Source organism: Phocoena sinus, chromosome 5 (genome assembly GCF_008692025.1).
Source record: "Phocoena sinus isolate mPhoSin1 chromosome 5, mPhoSin1.pri, whole genome shotgun sequence".
Classification (NCBI taxonomy): domain Eukaryota; kingdom Metazoa; phylum Chordata; class Mammalia; order Artiodactyla; family Phocoenidae; genus Phocoena; species Phocoena sinus.
Window position 1 is genome coordinate 78,062,466 of NC_045767.1, and position 19,765 is coordinate 78,082,230.

Below are 19,765 nucleotides of genomic sequence, written 5' to 3' on the forward strand. Positions count from 1 at the left end.
TCTGTAAAAAACACTCAAATACTTTTTTTCTGTAATAATAAATCTATGTTGGTTTTAATATAATTAAATTTTCCCCTAACAGATTTTGAGTAAAGTTGACAGAATGAAAGCTGTTCCAAGTAATCTAGTGACTGTATTTTCCTAGTATACCTAGGTGTGGGAGTTTGTGCACATTAGGCTGACAAACATTGATGCATGAGGGCAAATAATTGATTGGCTGCCTTATATAAAGAGCCAGAAGTTAATACCAGCTCAACCTTGAGTTCTCGGTTCAAATGCCGTCTCTTCAAGAGAAAGGCTTCCTTGCTTCCCCTTAACCCCACAAGTAGGTCAGTCGATCTTCCATATACCCCCTTCCTAGACACCAATTTTTCTGAAATATTACTAATCTTCAGTAGCTCATAAAGCTTTTGTAATTTTACAAAAAGTACATAACATGAAGGCAAAGATCATGTCTAGTTTTTCTCCACTGCTAAATTCCTGGGTTTGATACAGTGCTTGACACATAACAGGGGCCTGAAACTGTCAAGTGAATGAATAAAGGAATGCATGAGCTTTCTTCAGAGTCAGCTCTCCTCTGCCTTAGCTGGGCGTGGATGTGAGCAGCATCTCTGGGCTTGGCACTCTCCCTCTGTCCAGATCCAGTACAATTGGTAACTTGTTTATTAGTCATCTTTAGGGCATGAAGTTGTTCTCATATGTGATGTATCTGTATAAAGGGCAACAGGTATTTACGTTTTAAAACATTGAAACTGGGCTTCCCTGGTGGCACAGTGGTTGAGAGTCCGCCTGCCGATGCAGGGGACGGGGGTTCGTGCCCCGGTCCGGGAGGATCCCGCCTGCCGCGGAGCGGCTGGGCCCGTGAGCCGGGTCCGGAGCCTGTGCTCCGCAGCGGGAGAGGCCACAACAGTGAGAGGCCCGCATACCGCAAAAAAAACACACACAAAAAAACATTGAAACTATAGCCATTTGGACAGGTGCCCATCTGGTTACCCTGTACTGGTTACTGATAACTTTTTAGTACAAGGTAACACGGTCCCAGTATTCAGCAGCACACGTCTATACCTTGCTCAGGTGGTAATGAGCTATGGTGGGAGGTGGTTAGGTAGAGAGCATTGGTACCTGTCCATCTTCTATAGTAGCTGACTTCTCCACCCTTGCAACACTTGCTTTCCTAATGGGGTACTTTTTGGGAATGACAGATTTACCCCCTTTGGCCAGTTGTTTTTTATAGAAACTGCAGGGAAAGGAGAATCCCCTGCAGGTTCCTCTATTTCTTTGGCCTAAAATTATTTTGGTCAGCCGATGCTGGGCTGTTTAAATAACACTGTGAAAGTTTCACTTTTCTAGCACTAGAAACTATCCCCCTAGGGGGATAGTGCTAAGAAAAAAGGGGGGGATAGCAGTGTTCCACTTAAGTAGATTTTTCGGATAACTGAAACTTATCCTGCTAAATTGCAAACTTAAAAAATTCTATAAACCTGCCTGCCTTTTAAACAGTATACTGAATATATTTTAGCTTTATTTTGATGGCTCATGGTCAGAAGTTTGAACATAGAATCATAGGATTTTAAAGCATGGTGGGCCTTGATGAAGACCATCTGGTTCAGCTCCCTCACAGTAGACAAGAAGAGAGTGAGGCCCAGAGAGCTGGCATGACTTTCTGAAAGCTGCACAGCAGGGCAAATAGAGACCTAGATGAAAATTCAGCCCTCAGCTCTTAGCTGAGTGCCCTTCCCATTGTCCTAGATCAGAGGTTCTTTAGGTATGCAGGGTTTTTCATCTCTTCAATAAGTAGCTCTAAAACTACTATGTTTATTAAGTTCTTATTCCTGATTTTCCTATTCCCCAACCCCCAACCCCTGTATCTTCTCTAGCTGAAAAAGTCACATTTCATTTCTCGCTTTCATGAGGTATTTACTCTTATTCTGTCTCTTATTTGGGGTACCTCTTCAATAAAGTGGGTTCATAAGGACAGGAGTGTAGACTTAAAATTTTTTTAACTAATAAACTTTTTATTAGAACATTACATTCACAGGAAAATGTCTTCTTATTTGGGGTACCTCTTCAATAAAGTGGGTGGTCATAAGGACAGGAGTGTAGACTTAAAATTTTTTTAACTAATAACTTTACTTATTAGAACAGTTTTACATTCACAGGAAAATTGAGTAGAAAGTATAGAGTGTGCCCATGTACCCCTGGAGTGTGGACATTTTTGTACTTTCTTCTAGTTCCCACAACTTAGCACAATGTGTTGTGTGTAGTAAGCACTTAATAAAATGGTGATTGGTGGATTCTATCATCTAGTGGGCTGGCAAACCAAATAGTGAAGGTTGTTTGAAATCTGGTTTAAATGAGAGTACACTGTACTGTAATGAGGCTCTGAGGGAGGACCTGGGGGCCAGATTATAAATAAAGTGTATCAGCTTTGTGCCATCAGTTTGGCTGCTCCAAAGACCTTGCTTGCTTACTTCTGAGTTTTCAGGCCATTCTGGATGATTAAAGCCATTGGTTAAAAGAAGTATAACTAGTAGGAGTAATAATAAAAGTAATAACGATGATAATATTCTACATGAACAATGCTTTAAGCTAGGTTTGAGAGTTAGATTTTAGAACTAGTTGTGCCACCATAACACGGATAGGTCATGTTTACAGTTGTAACCTAGTATCTAGCCCAGGGCCTGGTTTTAATCTGGTGTCTTCCACAGTTTCTAGTTGTAACCTGGTGACTATCACAGTACAGAGGAGGGGTTCTAACCTTCAGAGGACGCACTGTCTGACTTGAATCCTGAAAAACAAATTGGAATTAACCAAGTAAAGGGAGTGGTTGTCTTTGAAAAATATGTTACTCTGAGGGAAAATGAATTACAAACTCCACTGGGAGAGAAAACCCCTTGAGAATGAGGGGACTGTAGTCTGTGACACCAGAGGAATAAGCAGAGATATTTCATGGAGGTTCTCAGAAATTTGCTAAGGAGCAGAAACTTTATCTGGAAATACAATAAGGAGTCACTGGAGCATTTAAGTTGAGAAATTACATGGTCAGAGTTGTTTTATAAAGATCACATGGGCTTCATGATGGAAAATTTATTCATTCCACAAATACACATTGAGGATCTGCCTCGCACTAGGCATTCTACGAGGTGGAGATAAAGCTCTGATTAGTCAATTCCCAAATCTGAGGGAGCTCACATTCCAGTGCATGTTTATGTGTATCGTGGCAGCAGTGGAGGTGGGGACAACTAGATAGATATACTTACAATTTCAGATAGTGACAAGGGATCTGAAAAAAACATAGAATAAGGCAGTAGAAAGTGGCTGGGGTAAAGGGAGTTTTGGGGTTGGATGATCAGGAAATGGGATGGGACTCTTTGAGACAGGACATATGTTGGAAGACTGAGAGTGGGAAGACCAGGTAGAAGACTACAGATTTGCAAATGAAGGTGGCGAGAGGCTAAAGTAAGGTAGTGGTAGCAGTAATGGAGAAAAGGGGCCCATTACTGCCCAATACAGCAGTATTTAAGGAGGTAGAACCTGTAAGACTTGAAGAATAATTACGTGTGAGAGGTGGCGGTTAAAGAGGTGGCGATGATGATGGTATCAGCAGCAGCTGCCTCTGGACCGAGCCTTGCCTCCTGGTCCTTGGTCATGTTCTGCTTAATGATCTGGTGCCCCATGGTGGCCTATTAATCTTGGACATTTTGGAAAGCATGGTGGTGACTAGGGATGGTTCACTTTTCTTTCATGGAACTTGGAAGATTGAATTTTATAGCCCTCTTACGGTTGCATGGGGTCACAGCCCATTCAAGCCAATGGGCTGTGAGTGCGAGTGACACATGTAGTTTTTGGCTAAAGCACTTAGTTATTATGGTGAGATCTTTCATTGAGTCTCTTACCCTGCTGTGTGGACCATAGGCTTTGTGTTAAGATGGCTGGGCTAAGAGATTCAAGCACCTGGGTCTCTGGGTATAGAAGTAGTTACCCGGAGAGATCCCTAGGTCTGAGGGGACTTTGTGTGAGCAAGAAATAAACTTCTGGATATTAAACCACTGAGATTTTGGGGTGGCTTGTTACTGCAATATAAACTAGCTGAGTGCGGACCTTCAAGATAGCAGAGGAGTAAGACGTGGAAATAACCTTCCTCCCCACAAATACATCAAAAATACATATGCACGTGGAACAACTACTAGAGAACACCTACTGAATGCTGGCAGACCTCAGACTTCCCAAAAGGCAAGAAACTCCCCACGTACCTGGGTAGGGCAAAAAAAAAAGAAAAAACAGAGACACAAGAATAGGAACGAGGGGGCTTCCCTGGTGGCGTAGTGGTTGAGAGTCCGCCTGCTGATGCAGGGGACACGGGTTCGTGCCCCGGTCCGGGAAGATCCCACGTGCCGCGGAGCGGCTGGACCCGTGAGTCATGGCCACTGAGCCTGTGCGTCTGGAGCCTGTGCTCCGCAACGGGAGGGACCACAACAGTGAGAGGCCCGCATACGGGGGTTGGGGGGGGGAAGAAAAAGAATAGGGACGGAACCTGCACCTCTGGGAGGGAGCTGTGAAGGAGGAAAAGATTCCACACAATAGGAAGCCCCTTCGCTGGTGGAGAAAGGGGGTGGGCGGGGGAGGGAAGCTTTGGAGCCATGGAGGAGAGCGCAGCAATAGGGGTGCAGAGTGCAAAGCGGACAGATTCCCGCATAGTGATGGGTGCTGACTAGCACTCACCAGCCTGAGAGGCTTGTCTGCTCACCTGCCGGGATGGGTGGGGGCTGGGAGCTGAGGCTCCGGCTTCGGAGGTCAGATCCCAGGGAGAGGACCGGGGTTGGCTGTGTGAACACGGCCTGAAGGGGGCTAGTGTGCCACAGCTAGCCGGCAGGGAGTCCGGGAAAATGTCTAGAGCTGCCTAAGAGGCAAGAGACCATTGTTTCGGGTGCTCGAGGAGAGGGGGTTCCTTCCCTGTCTGCCCACAGAAGGCAGAGCACTGCCTAAATGAGCACCAGAGACGGTCACGAGCCACAGCTATTAGCTCAGACCACAGAGGTGGGCATGAAATGCTAACACTGCTGCTTCAGCCACCAAGAATCCTGTGTGTAAGCACAGGTCACTATCCACACACCCCTGGGAGCCTGTGCAACAAGCCACTGCCAGTGTCCTGTGATCCAGGGCCAAGTTCCCCAGGAGAACACACGGTGCGCCTCAGGCTGTTGCAATGTCATGCTGGCCTCTGCCACCGCAGGCTCGCCCCGCATTCCAATTATAACTACCGTACCCCTCCCTCCCCCCGGCCTGAGTGAGCCAGAGCCCCCTAATCAGCAGCTGTTTTAACCCCGTCCTGTCTGGGTGGGAACAAATGCCTGAGGGCGACCTACATGCAGAGGCGGGGCCAAAACCAAAGCTGAACCCCAGGAGCTGTGCGAACAAAGAAGAGAAAGGGAAATCTCTCCCAGCAGCCTCAGGAGCAGCGGATTAAATCCCCACAATCAACTTGATGTACCCTGCATCTGTGGAATACCTGAATAGACAATGAATCATCCCAAAATTGAGGCGGTGGACTTTGGGAGTAACTGTAGACTTGGGGTTTGCTGTCTGCGACTGAGTTGTTTCTGATTTTTATGTGTATCTTAGTATAGTTTTTAGCGCTTGTTATCATTGGTAGATTTGTTTATTGGTTTGGTTGCTCTCTTCTTTTTTTATTATTAAAAATTTTTTTTGATTTTAATTAAAAAATTTATTATTATTATTTTTTCTTTCTTTTTTCTCCCTTTTCTTCTGAGCTGTGTGGCTGACAGGGTCTTGGTGCTCTGGCCTGGTGTCAGGCCTGAGCCTCAGAGGTGGGAGAGCTGAGTTCAGGACATTGGAACACCAGAGACCTCCTGGCCCCTTGTAATATCAATCAGTGAGAGCTCTCCCAGAGATCTCTGTCTCAATGCTAAGACCCAGCTCCACCGAACAGCCAGCAAGCTCCAGTGCTGAATGCCCCATGCCGGTCAACTAGCAAGACAGGAACACAACCCCACCATTAGCAGAGAGGCTGCCTAAAATCATAATAAGTTCACAGACACCCCAAAACACACCACCAGGGACTTCCCTGGTGGCGCAGTGGTTAAGAATCTGCCTGCCAATGCGGGGGACACAGGTTTGGGCCCTGGTCCAGGAAGATCCCACATGCCGCAGAGCAACTAAGCCTGTGCGCCACAACTACAGAGCTACAGAGCCTGTGCTCTAGAACCCACGAGCCACCATTACTGAGTCCATGTACCACAACTACTGAGGCCACCATCACCCTGATACCAAAACCAGAGAAAGATGTCATAATAAAAGAAAACTACAGGCCAATATGACTGATGAACATTCCTCTAGACATGGGGCATATAGCAGGGAGTAAAATAAAATCCTTGTTCTCTAGGTACTCCTCATCATTACAGACAAACAAATACATATACAGCATTTCAGGTGGTGGTAAGTACTAACTTCGGAAGTTAAACACAGTCAAGTGACAGAGTATGACAAGAGATAACATAAGGTATTCAAGGAAATATGACACTGACTATTCGAGCAGAGACTTCAGATGTGGTAGAGAGTGCACCTGGGGAAAGAGTGTTCCAAGCCAAAAAACAGCAGTGGCAAAGGCCCTGAAGCAAGGTTATGCTTGGGAAGATGTTTGGGGTATAGCAAGGAACACAGTGTGGCGGGAGCAGAGCGAGCCGGGGAGGGGTGGTAGGAGGTGATCTCAGAGAGACTGTGAAGACCAGTTCATGTGGGCCTGCTGGGTCTTGAAAAAACTGTGGTTTTTATTCTGAATGAAATATGGATCTTCTGGAATGTTTTGAGTAGAGAAATGACCTGAAATGACTAACATTAAAAAAATTACTCTGGTGGTTCTGTGGGGAGGGAAATACAGAGGTTAAGGGTAAAAATGGGCAGTCTGATTAGAAGATGATTGCAAAAATCTCGATGATGCTTAGACTAGGTTAACAGTGGAGGTGATAGGAAGTGGCTGGATTTGGCTATATTTTGAAGGTGGCACCAACAAATTTGCTGGATGTAGGAGGAAAGAACAAGAGAGATAATTTCAAACTTTTTGGCATGAGCAACTGGACAGATGGAATTGAGCTATATATATATGTATATGTGTATATATATATATATATATATATATTTGGAGAGAGGGTTAACTGTAGGAGAAACAGTTAAGAGGGGAAAAATTTAGTGTAACTTCTGTATATGTTAAATTTGAGATGCCTGTTAGCTATCCAAGTGGCAGTTGGAGACACAGGTAGAACTTGAGGAAAGGTCATAGCTGGAAATGTTGACTGTGAAGTTGCCAATTTGTAGCTGGATCCTCATCCTGGGGGCCAAATGAAGAAAGTATTTCAATGACTAAGGAATAATAAGTCCTGTTATATGCTGCTACTGTATGAGGTTAGGTGAGAGTTGAGATATGACCATTGTTAGGATGGAGATTAAGAGCAGGTACAGTGAAATGGTGGAGACAAAAGTCTGGGTCAAGAGAGCATTGACAGAGAGGAATTTGACACTGCAGGTATAAGTAACTTTAAAAAAATTGAGATTTGCTATAAAGGAGAGCAAAGGAATGGAACTTAGAGAGGAATTTCAAATCTGGAAGGGATTTTATGAAAGGTGATATTATTGTATGTTTGTTTACTGATGGGAGTAATCCGGAGGGAAAAATTCAATGATGTAGGAGAGAGGGGGTACAAAATCCTTGGTTAAGCAAGAGCAGAAGAAATCCAAAGTACAAGTCAAGGGGTTGGCCTCTGAAAGGGGTGTATATGGTTCATCCGTTTTAACAGGAGGGAAGGAGGAGTATACGGGTATAGATGCAGGCTGGTTTATGGCTGTAGGAAGATGTGGATCTCTTCTGACTACCTCCATTTTCTCAGTGAATAGAAGTCAGGTCATAGCTGAGAGAAAGGATAGCAGAAGAGCTGTTGGAAGTTGAGAGAGAAAAGAGGATATGGAATATTCCTCTGGTGAGTGGGAGACTGAGAATGGGTTGGGGAAATATAATATGCATGTCAAGAAGCAGTAGAGACTGTAGTTATAAATTTGAAGCAAGATGAATCAGCATAATTATGTGTTCACTTAGCCAGTGGCTTTGGTACCTGTGATTCAGGTGCAGGTTCAGAGTGGTGTTTGCAATTATCAGGGTTGGGGTAAGGGAGGTTAGGGCATGTGCAATATAATGATAATAATGATAGGTTGTGGAGTCTAGGCTAGGGTGAGGAAGGCAAGTGAGAACATGGATGGGTTCAAATGGATTGTTGGTGTTGGGGTGCTAGAGGGAGTAAGCCCAGAAGGTTAGCAGATGGAGCTCAGAGAATGGGATACTCGAAATTGAGCCAATGGAAGCAGTGCAGTCATTTGAAATGACAGTATGTATAGAAAAGAAGGAAGCTGAAGTGGGGTGGAAGATCAGATCGTTGTAGCTGAGAAGGCAATGAAACTAAAAAGCCAAGATATTGGAAGGAATTCCAAGTGGACACTGAACTCACCAAGAGCAGTGGTGGAGAGTCACTGTGAGTCAGGTGCTGCATATTTAAGAGATGAAGAGAATTAACCTGTGGATCTGCAGGTAAATACAACAGGGAGGATGAACAAGATGATAGAAGAATGGTAGCATGACTTTGAAGGAGTTGGGATTTATGGCATTGAGGGAGAAGCATCTGAACCTCACATAACACCTTGAATATATCTTCATGATGCTATCTTATTCTACATTTTGATTTAGGCTGTGCCTTTTTTCTGTCTCTTTTAGAAGCCCCATCTCTTCACTAAACTGTGGGTTCATTAGGCACAGAAACCTGTGTTCTCATTTTTAACCACCACAGTGCCCAATCTATAGCAGGCGATTACCACTTGTTGAATAAGATTGCATCAAATGTAGAATTTTTTTAAAAGATTTTTTTTTGATGTGGACCACTTTTAAAGTCTTTATTGAATTTGTTACAATGTTGCTTCTGTTTTATATTTTGGTTTTATGGCCGTGAGACATGTGGGATCTTATCTCCCCGACCAGGGATCGAACCTGCACTCCCTGCATTGGAAGGCGAAGTCTTTTTTTGGTACGCGGGCCTCTCACTGCTGTGGCCTTTCCCGTTGCGGAGCACAGGCTCCGGACGCGCAGGCTCAGCGGCCATGGCTCACGGGCCCAGCCGCTCCGCGGCATGTGAGATCCTCCCGGACTGGGGCATGAACCCGCGTCCCCTGCATCGGCAGGCGGACTCTCAACCACTGTGCCACCAGGGAAGCCCGAAGGCGAAGTCTTAACCACTGGACTGCCAGGGAAGTCCCCAGTTGTGGAAATTTAAAGATCAAATGGCTAACAACCTCAGAGGATATAATTTTGAAATGAAATTTACACCTAGGTTTATTGGGTATACTAAAAACATAGCACTGTCAGCTAATCATGTGGTTCCAATAGTTTCTCCTGTTCCAAAGACATTAAAAAATATAATTTGATCATAAATATTGCAAAGAAAAGCCTAGGGCCATTCTATTTGCATGTAAAGGTGCTATATCCTTGTTTTTATGCTTCAGGAATAAAAATGTCTGGGAAGGAGAAGACGTTTTCTATCTTTGACCATTTTTGGAACCCCTTAGATATTTGTTCATCCAGAATCACTCTCTAAAAGCTAAAGAATAGTTAATTTTTACTTTGCAGAAGGAGCTATACCTCTGTTTTACCATGCCTAGGGCAAACTGGGCAAAGCAAAAACACTATTCTTGAAAATCTCCTCATTGTGTAGTGGCATTGTATACGATGAATAATAAACATCACAAGAAAAGAGAAATTTTGATTGAAACTGTAAACTCAACTTAGATTTGCTTCCATAACTTATTTCTGCAGCATCTAAGTGTAAATTGTAAGGATGAAGAACTGTTTTATGTGATGTCCAAAATTGCCTTTTGAAAACCATGATGCAGTGTCAGCACTTTGGTTCTTCTATTGACATAGGTAATAGAGAGAGGCTATCTACCACACACTATTGCTTTCCTTGGGTAATTCACATTCTCTTTGTGTCTTTCAATTACTGCTGGCAAAAATGCATAACTAATCAACTTAGATCAAAGATACTTGATTTGTACTCTTCCTTTCTCATCTCTGTCACATCTTGCTCTCTGTCTTCTTTTCCTCTCCTTCCTCTTTTCCTAGACACTCATAAACCAGAATCACTTAAAGATAATAGCCCCTTCAAAAATGCAGCTCCACGGGATTTAATTAAACCTTAAGTCCCAGACTGGCCTGGGGAGGCTGAAGCAGTGCAAGATGAATCTTTGTTCAGAGTGAACATGGGATTCTAGTGGCCTCAAGGTGTCAGAGACCAAGTGTATTAAAAGAGAGATTTGGCTTGTCGCTGCTTGTATGAATTCAGTGAGTTAACAATGGGCTGCAGAGTTAGCAGTCCTCCCTTTTGAGTGACCTTGGTTATGGCAGTGTCCTTTCTTCCTGCTTCATTATCTGTGAAGTGGACTTTGAATACCAACCTTACAAACTCTGTTGTTGCTTAGAAAACAACTTTTTATTTTTTTAATTTATTTTTTGGCTATGCCATACGGCATGTGGGATCTTAGCTCCCTGAACAGGGATTGAACCCGCGTCCCCTGCAGTGGAAGCGCAGAGTCTTAACCACTGGACTGCCAGGGAAGTCCCTAGAAAATAACTTTTTAAACTTTGATCCCTAATATTTTTTCCTTTTGTTTACAAAGTCTAAATAACTATACGGGGGATATTTCTGTTGTTGTAGGTAATTAGGTAAAGATGAAAGAGATTGTTTTGTTAATTGGTATCCCATGTTCCATCATATCTTCTAGGGTCCTGGAGTAAAGTAAAGTAAAGTGCGTTAAGACGGAAGTTCCTATACCCCTTCCATAAACTTAGAGCAAACTGCTCATGCAAATTACTATTCTTAAAAAAATGTCCTGGCTGGAAGAATTATTGTAATAGCTAACATTGACATAATGCTTACTATGTGCTAGAGACTACTTAAACAATTAATATAGAGTAACTTATTTATGCCTCACAACAATTTTCTGTGATAGATGCTGTTAATTATTGCCAATTTATAGACAGAGATAGCAAAGTTAAGTAATATGATCAAGGATCCCAACAGCATGTGTATTAGTCAGTGTTCTTCAGAGAAACAGAATCAATAGGATATATGTATAAAGAGATTTATTGTAAGGAGTTGCCTCACGTGATTATGGAGGCTGAAAAGTCTCAAGATCTTCAGTTGGCAAGCTGGAGACTCAGAGGAACTAGTGGTGTTAAGTTCCAGTCTGAAGGCTGGCAGGCCCAAGACCGAGGAGGAGCTTATGTTTCAGTTCAAGTCCATAGTCTGGAAAAAAACACTATCCCAGTTTGAAGAACATCAGGCAGGAGATGGTACTGTTACTCATGGGAGGGCCAGCCTTTTTGTCTATTCAGGCCTTCAACTGATTGAATGAGGCCCACCACAGTAGGGAGAGCAATCTGCTTTACTTGGTCTACTGATCCTAATGGCAATTTCATGCAAAAACACCTTCACAGACACACCCAGTATAATGTTTGACCAAATATCTGGGTATCCCATGGCCCAGTCAGGTTGACACATAAAATTAACCATCATAGCATGTACGTGACTGAGCCAGGATTTGGGTCCAGGCAGTTTGGCTCCAGAGCACATACCTTTGGCCTTTACTTTTAACCTCTCTAAGGCCTTAGAGATACTTTCTGTCACCTACTCAACATGAAAGTCAAGCAATGCCCCCATTCAGACTTTAACAAAGATTTTATAATTTTCAAAATTACAAAGACCTAACCTCTTCCCACAAACAACATGTCATGATGCTAGGGGGATCTTACAAAGAGTGAGAGTTTGCTACTAGAATATTTGACCTTATTCCTAGGACATATTATTTTGTCCTTTAATATTTCAAATTGACCAAAACTAGATCCTTGGTTGCCTCGTACCAAACCTCCAACATTCTAGATTGGATGTTTCATAAACCACAAAAGGAAAAACAGACATTCTTTACTTTTCTTTCCTAGATCCTTATGCACAGAGAACTGTAACCATGCCACAGGTCTGAGGGCTGGGACTTCCTGCCTGATCCTGCTCTTCTGGAAGTAAAATACTGCATGAAAGAGGCAAAGACCCTACTCACCTACTTTACAGTGAGGGATGCAGTCAATACAGAAGTAAGTAAACATAATAGTATATAATTGAATGTGGGTTAGAGATAAAAGTTCTGTGACACCAGTTGAACTGGGAAGAGGAAGAGAGATGGAAGATGTGAGTGAGGTGACTATTAACATAAGAGAATCAGAGAAGGCCTCTCTGGAGCAGGTGACATTTGAGCAGAGATTTGAATGAAAAAAGGGAGTGAGGCACGAGACCATCTGTGGAAAGAACCTTCTACATGACAACTGTGTAAGTCAAAGCCTGAGTCAGAGTATGCTTTGAGTGCTTAAGGAATAGCATGCTTGGAGTGAAGTGAGCAAGGTGCAGAGAGGAAGGTAATGAAACCAGAGGGGCAGCCAGGGCCAGGTGATGTATGGTCTTTTGGTTAATGCAAAAGACTTTGGATTTTGTGATGGGAAGACATTCGAGGGTTTTGAGTAGGAGAATAACATGATATGGCTCACACTTTAAGGGATCCCCATGGCCGCTCTAAGAGAATAGTTACTTGGGAGCAGATGTGGAAGCAGGGAGACTAATTATGAAGCTATTGCAGCGATGGCTTGGGCAGGGTGGGTAGCAGTGGAGGTGGTGAGAATTATTTGGATTTGGGTTATATTTTGAAGGTAGCATGAGGAGTCTTGTTGATGGATTCTCTGTGTGGTGAATATTAGACCATTGTACAAAGATCTTAAAACTTAGCAGATTCGCGTGCAAAAGAGTGGGTTGGACTGAGTGGTATCTAAGGTCTATTTCTCCAACACAGTGATTTTAATCACATTTATTACATGCTCCCTGAGATATAACAGCACTCAACTATTTTATCAGCTGCAGTTAAACTTTATTCTTTCCGTATCTGAGGCTCAGAATATCTTCTTTGATCCAGGGTGATTGTTAATAGCAACATTATTAGTCCACCAAAACAGAAGCTGGTGAAAGAAAATGAATGAATGTCCATTGTATTCATGAAAATGGCAAGAAAACGTACAAAAGATTACAAAAAAAGTTTTGAGGGTATGTATCTTTTAACTAAATATGGGAGAAAGAAACTCATGAAGAAGAGAAAAAACATATAATATAAAAGTGTCCCTCAGGGAAGGACCAAAGAAAGGATTATTTCATTTAGCAGCGTCTGCAAAAAATTGCCTGGCTTTATATCAGAAAAAAGTGCCGATAATCCAGTTTTAAAAGTGCTTGCTCCATATATTTTGCATGACATTTGCAGGCTGCCAAATTTCTAATTGAGCTGGTGATTAGAAGACAATGCAGCACCTCCTTTTCTCTTTCTTGCTTTCTTGGAATCAGCATTGCCTCAGCTCTCCTTCTTCTGAATGTCTCATGAAAGTCAGAAACAAAGAAAGCAATGAGAGAGAGACATGCATCAAAGAGTGGATTTGGTTAAAGAGAAATACCTAGCGGGAGTGTGCAACAGCTAAGACAGGAAGAGGTGGCAGAGGGGAGAAAGGGAACAAGAAGGGTCAGGAAAGAGTGGTTTTACCTGCAGTGTGTGAAGGTCGCAGAAGTGTCAGATATCAACAGTACCTGGGTTAATTGCCCCTGACACCAAATGAAATAAGCTCTGTTCGATTTGCAGGCAGCTCTGAAGAGAGATGGCTCATTTTCGACCTGCATGTGTATATCATGTTACTTAATTGGCCTATTGAAGCATGAGGGCTGCAGTGAGGCAGCAGTGGGGTGGGGGGGGGAGGATGCGAGGGGTGTGTGTGTGTGTGTGTGAGAGAGAGAGAGAGAGAGAGAGAGAGAGAGAGTGTGTGTGTGTGAAAAGTGATAATTTATTATGATTGCTTTTCATGCTCACCATAATAGACCACTTCTGAGCAATCAGGTTGTGTTCCTGCAGGACTTGGGGTGGCACAGGTAGGCATTATTTAATTCATCTGTGAGGAAGTGAGCAACAGAGGGAGATAAAGTGGGTATTAATCAGAACTGTATGAGATTTGAGATGGCTGCATTTAAATCAATTCAAGAAATCGTCTGGGAAATCAACTCCCTGTTTTCAGCCGGCTTACGCATTTTATTCTGGTGGGGGGATATTAGAAGCTTTTTTCAATCACATCTTCCCAGTTTGGTTCATCCTAATAAACTCCAGAAAATTCATAAGTCAGGATGAATTTGCTCTGACTGGAATTCCATTCCACAGTCTCTGAATACTGATGACCAGTAAGTGTTGCTGGGATGTTATCTGTTAGCCCAAGGCACTTCTGAGCTTGTTCTAGGTGCTAGCAAGGATTTCTCAGTACCTCCTGAGTCACAGGATATGGTTATGCCAGTTTGGGAGCTATGATCTAGTCAGTACAGGTGACAGAGCAAATCTGAAACGAGATAAAATGAAGAACCAGGAATGAAATGCCACGGTATCTTGTTCTGAGCTTGATGTGCAGTATGGAAGTAGCTTAATTAAGGAACATTTCCCTTGACTTTTGATTATGGACTACAAGAGATACTCTCACTGGTCTTGAAAGAATGTTTTGAAGAGGAACCCTGTTAGTTTGGAACATACCAAAATTGAAGAATAAGAAGATAAATGCTGTCCGTCAGTCCTTAGCCTTTGACCACAGCAGTGGTACCCATACCTGAGCTCGCTTAGTCCCATCCACATGTGGACCCCAGGTTTGAGAAGCCCTGCGTTAAAACTTAACTTCTGCCACTTTAGGTTCTCCCCACTTGGAAATACTCAGTTGTAAGGGGGCACCCAGATAATCCAGAATGTGCTTACATTGTTTTTGAAAGATCATTGAGGGACTTCCCTGGTGGCACAGTGGTTAAGAATCCACCTGCCAATTCAGGGGACATGGGTTCAATCCCTGTTATGGGAAGATCCCACATGCTGCGGAGCAACTAAGCCCGGGCACCACAACTACTGAGCCTGCGCTCTAAAGCCTGTGAGCCACAACTACTGAGCCTGCATGCCACAACTGCTGGAGCCTGTGCATCTAGAACCCGTGCTCCACAACAAGAGAAGCCACCGCAATGAGAAGCCCTTGCACCGCAATGAAGAGTAGCCCCTGGTCGCCGCAACTAGAGAAAGCCTGCATGCAGCAAAGAAGACCCAATGCGGCCAAAAATAAATAAATAAATAAGTTAATTAATTTTAAAAAAGATCATTGAAATGAAAACATGCACTGCATAATCATAATACCTGAAGATTTCCCAAAAACATATCCATGGATTCCGAGGAGTCCTTGAGAAGAGGCACTTGGTTGTAGGATTCTTCTAAAATAAATCCTGGGGCATGTAAGCTATTCTTTGGGCATTATTCTGTAGGATCTCTGGTAGGCAAATGTATTCTTTAGGGTCACCCGGGTGCTGTGAGTTGATGTTCCAATGCACTTAATGAATGCCCTCCCAGGGTCCCCATCTTTCCACCCTCTTTTGTTCCAAGGGACCCAGAACAACTAATGGGCCATCTCATATGACCTAATATATATAAAAAATAGTTTGCTCAGGGTTAATGAAAGGGCTGATAATTTCTAAGATAAATTTACAGGATTCAAAGATTTTGAAACATGGTTTCAAATTAATAAAAATAAAAAGATTCATATGAGACAAAACATTTGTTTATCTGATATGAAAAGATTCTAATCAAGGGACTGGTGATAAAGCCTAAATTACAGTGTTTGGTTGCTAAATCCTGCATCCATACCAGAATTGCAAAGCACCTCTTCCCAATTGGTTGGTCTTTTCAGATTGTCTCTTTTGGCATGTATGTTGTTTACAGACCTCAATAAAAATGGTTAACGTATATCGGCCAGTATATATTTTTGTAAATGTGTTTATTTTGAAAACACACATTGTTTTCCCAATGCAACATCTTGGGCCATACATAAATCAAAGTTGCTTGGTATGTTATTGACTCAGTGGGCTACTGGGGATTTTAATGGACCTCTAAGTCCTGTTGGGTTCATCTTTCTGTGTTTAAAAAAGAAAAAAAGAGAGGGAGAAAGAAAGAAAGATCTTGCTCTTCATCTTATCTGGGAGAGGAGAGTAGAAAGGAACCAGAGACGAAGGCCTAAATTCACCTTTTGGGAAACACAAGCAACAGAAAATATAAGACATAGCTCCAGATTTTGCAGAATAAATGGCTCTGTTGTGTAAAGGTTAGGGGAAGAGAAAGAAATGGTTTTCTCAGAGTTGCTTGCACACGTCTGCCCTCCTTGGCCTTCTTTCTCTGGGAATTCTGATGCTTTGTCCCATTTGGAGATGCCAGTGCCATTCTGGGTACACATTGAGGTAGAATTAGTTCCATTCCCTGTACAGTGGCCCTGGTCTCAGCTAGGCAGGCCAGATTCAGAGCCAGGGGAAGGAGGCAGAACATACTTGGGGATAAAAGTGGGAAGCACAGGAAGGAGAGGTCTGTCAGTGGCCAGGAGCATCAACCAGAAACCTGTTTGACAAAAATAAAGCACGAAAGCTGGAGCTGATTTTCTTCCTTCAGTTGTTATTGCTTCCCACCAAATCCTGAGCTGTCACTGTCTCTTCTGAGTGTGCTTCCATTCCCTTCCAGATAGCATGTCCATTTCCAAGACAGGCCTTTGCATTACTACTTTTCATGTGTTCCTGGCTGATGAATAGTATTAAAAACAATAACAGTGCTTTTAGATATATCATGAAAGTAGGATACTAACAATAGGTAGGCTTCATTAGTTGAGCTCGTGTTTTCATAATATCCATGAGTAACTGAGCTCAGAGTGAAACTCTTTTTTATTCTACCCAGAGCTCTGATGTGGAGATGTAAAGTACCTTCTATACTCAGTACTGCATGTTTAAAAAATTCTGTTGCTTCTCTTATTAAATCTACATCTTTTGCAAAGAAATCTGAACCCTTTCTTTTTCTTCTTTTTTTTTTTTTTTTTTTTTTTTTTTTTCGTTAAGCGGGCCTCTCAATGTTGTGGCCTCTCCCGCTGCGGAGCGCAGGCTCAGCGGCCATGGCTCACGGGCCCAGCCGCTCCGCGGCATGTGGGATCCTCCCGGACCGGGGCACGAACCCGTGTCCCCTGCATCGGCAGGCGGACTCTCAACCACTGCGCCACCAGGGAAGCCCTCTTTTTCTTCTTATTCTGGAAGATGAAGATAGAACACAGTCCTTGTGATCCATCACATATGATCAACTCCTATTTTATCCACCTGTGATATATCACTTTGTGGATTCACTGGCGAAGTGGGAATAGCAAGAGGGGAAAGCCGTGGAGGGGTGGGGATTGTGGTGTGATGAATTGGGTGATTGGGATTGACATGTATACACTGATGTGTATAAAATTGATGACTAATAAGAATCTGCTGTATAAAAAAATAAATAAAATAAAATTCAAAAATTAAACAAACAAAACAACTAATACTAAACTTTCTTTGAGTTATTTGTATGGAAAAAAGAAAAGAAAAGATTGCCCTTCATTTGCCATAGGGGTGTTGCCAGTCTACATCCTCTGTACCATTTATGATATATATTCAAGAAAAATGCAAACTGACTTTAATATTAATTGAAGAAAAAATTATAAACAAGACATAAATTCTATGCAAACACTGAAAATCATTCTAGAAGTATGTATATTAATTGTAGATTTTCCAAGGTTGGTATTACCTGAACCATGATTACTCTTCATTGGAGCTGTAAAGCATATGAAGACACAGAAATATGTATATTTTAAAATTGATTATTTCATGTTTTTTCCTTGATGACCTAAAGAGAGTCCGTATTGATAGGCTAGAAGTGCACATTTTAACAGTAGTTAATAAAGTCTGTTGCACCTACAGACACTTTGCCTACAGGATTATTGACCCCATTTACTCCCAGTGTGTTTCTCCAATTCAATTCAATTAGGAATATTTAGGAAAATGATTCAAAGTGAAGAGCTAATAAAAAATCTCTTCACATGCTGAATTATAGGGACAGTGAGACAAGATGTGTTTTTATTAAATGAAAGATTATCTAGACAAGACTTCCCATGATTTTATAGGATCAGAATTCTAGTTGGTGTTTAATTTTGTGACTTTACGAAAGATCACTTGGCCTTATCACCTCGTCATTCCTATCCTCAAATACTTGCAATAGCTCCCTATTGCCTGGAATAGGTTGAAACTCTCGCTGGTAATCTGACGTCTCTCTGACTTACCTATCATACTCCTTTTTGTAATTTAATTTTTATTTTATATTGGAGTATAGTTGATTTACAATGCTGTGTTTGTTTTAGGTGTATAGCAAAGTAATTCAGTTATGCATATACATAAATCCATTCTTTTTCAGATTCTTTTTCCATATAGGTTATTACAGAATGTTGAGTAGAGTTCCCTACGCTATACAGCAGGTCCTTGTTTATTATTTTATATATAGTAGTATGTATATGTTAATCCCAAACTCCTAATTTATCCCTGCCCCCCACGTTTCCCCTTTGGTAACCATAAGTTTGTCTTTGAAGTCTGTGAGTCTGTTTCTGTTTTGTAAATAAGTTCATTTGTATCATTTGTTTAGATTCCTCATATAAGTGATATCATATGATATTTGTCTTTCTCTGTCTGACTTACCTCACTTAGTATGTTAATACTAATTCCACCCATATTGCTGCAAATTCCTTCTTGTGCTTGGCATCATAACCTCAAGGAACACTCAGCATTTGCTAAGCTTACCATTCATGTTCCTCTCTTGGAGTGTTTTTTTTTTTTTTAATCTTCATGTTTTCCCTTCAGCCTTAGAACCCGCTTTTACTCCATTTTCTATGCTGAAATCCTACTTTAGGACCCAACTCAAGTGTATCACAAAAAAATATGATTCACTTCTCTACTTGGAATGAAATTTTTTCTTTCCTTCACTCTTTTAGCACACTGGTTCTTGATCATGGCTATACATTAGGATCTACTGGAGGATTTAAAAAAAAAATACTGATGCTTGAGTCAAACCTCCTTACCTACATTTCTGTGCACCAAATTCTCACTTTAAATCTGAACAATGACCAGCAATTACATTTTACTCTTTACCCAATCCTTTCTAGACAGGATTGGGTAGTATCTCCTTTCAAGGGCAACATGAAGGTACCTGCTGATATATCAAAGTGAGTTTGGATGTGAGTGAATGGGGGCAGCTCACTCCCTTGGGTCAGTTGGTTGTATGGTCAGGGCACTCAAGGTGGCTGTTCTCTTGCTGTCTGTACATCCCCTGCATGACCAGTGTCTGCCTCCCCTGTACCCTGCTCACATGATTGACCTTTCTACATACTTGCCCCAGGCCTCAGCTAGTGATTGTTCTTATCCAGGGAGCAGTGAGGGGCGTGCCCCTCAGCTGGTATCCCTGGTAACCAATGAGCCAACCTGACAAAATTCCCCCCATAACTGGTAACTTCCCCTTGCCCCTGGGAGTGAAGACTGCTGCCAGGTCCTGCCTGCTGTCTGCCACACGCGGTGGGGTGTCACTGCAGGACCTTGCTTCAGACATGTAAGATCCCCCTATTCATTAAACCATTGATGCCTCTGTTGCTGACTCCGGGATATTTCTTTGGTCTTGAAGCTGGGCAAGTACAGGTCTTGTAGGCCTCTGGGGTACAGCTCAATAGTGGAGGTGAGAGAAATCTTTGATG

At 42.4% G+C, this 19,765-nt stretch overlaps 1 long non-coding RNA gene across 1 annotated transcript in view; it reads left to right on the forward strand.

Annotated features, from left to right (window-relative positions):
- Window positions 1-19,765, forward strand: part of LOC116754369 — a 115,532-nt gene that overhangs the window by 40,940 nt on the left and 54,827 nt on the right. The window contains exon 2 of the long non-coding RNA XR_004350047.1: window positions 12,050-12,199. This is a non-coding gene — a long non-coding RNA (uncharacterized LOC116754369). The remainder of the gene's footprint in view (window positions 1-12,049; window positions 12,200-19,765) is intronic.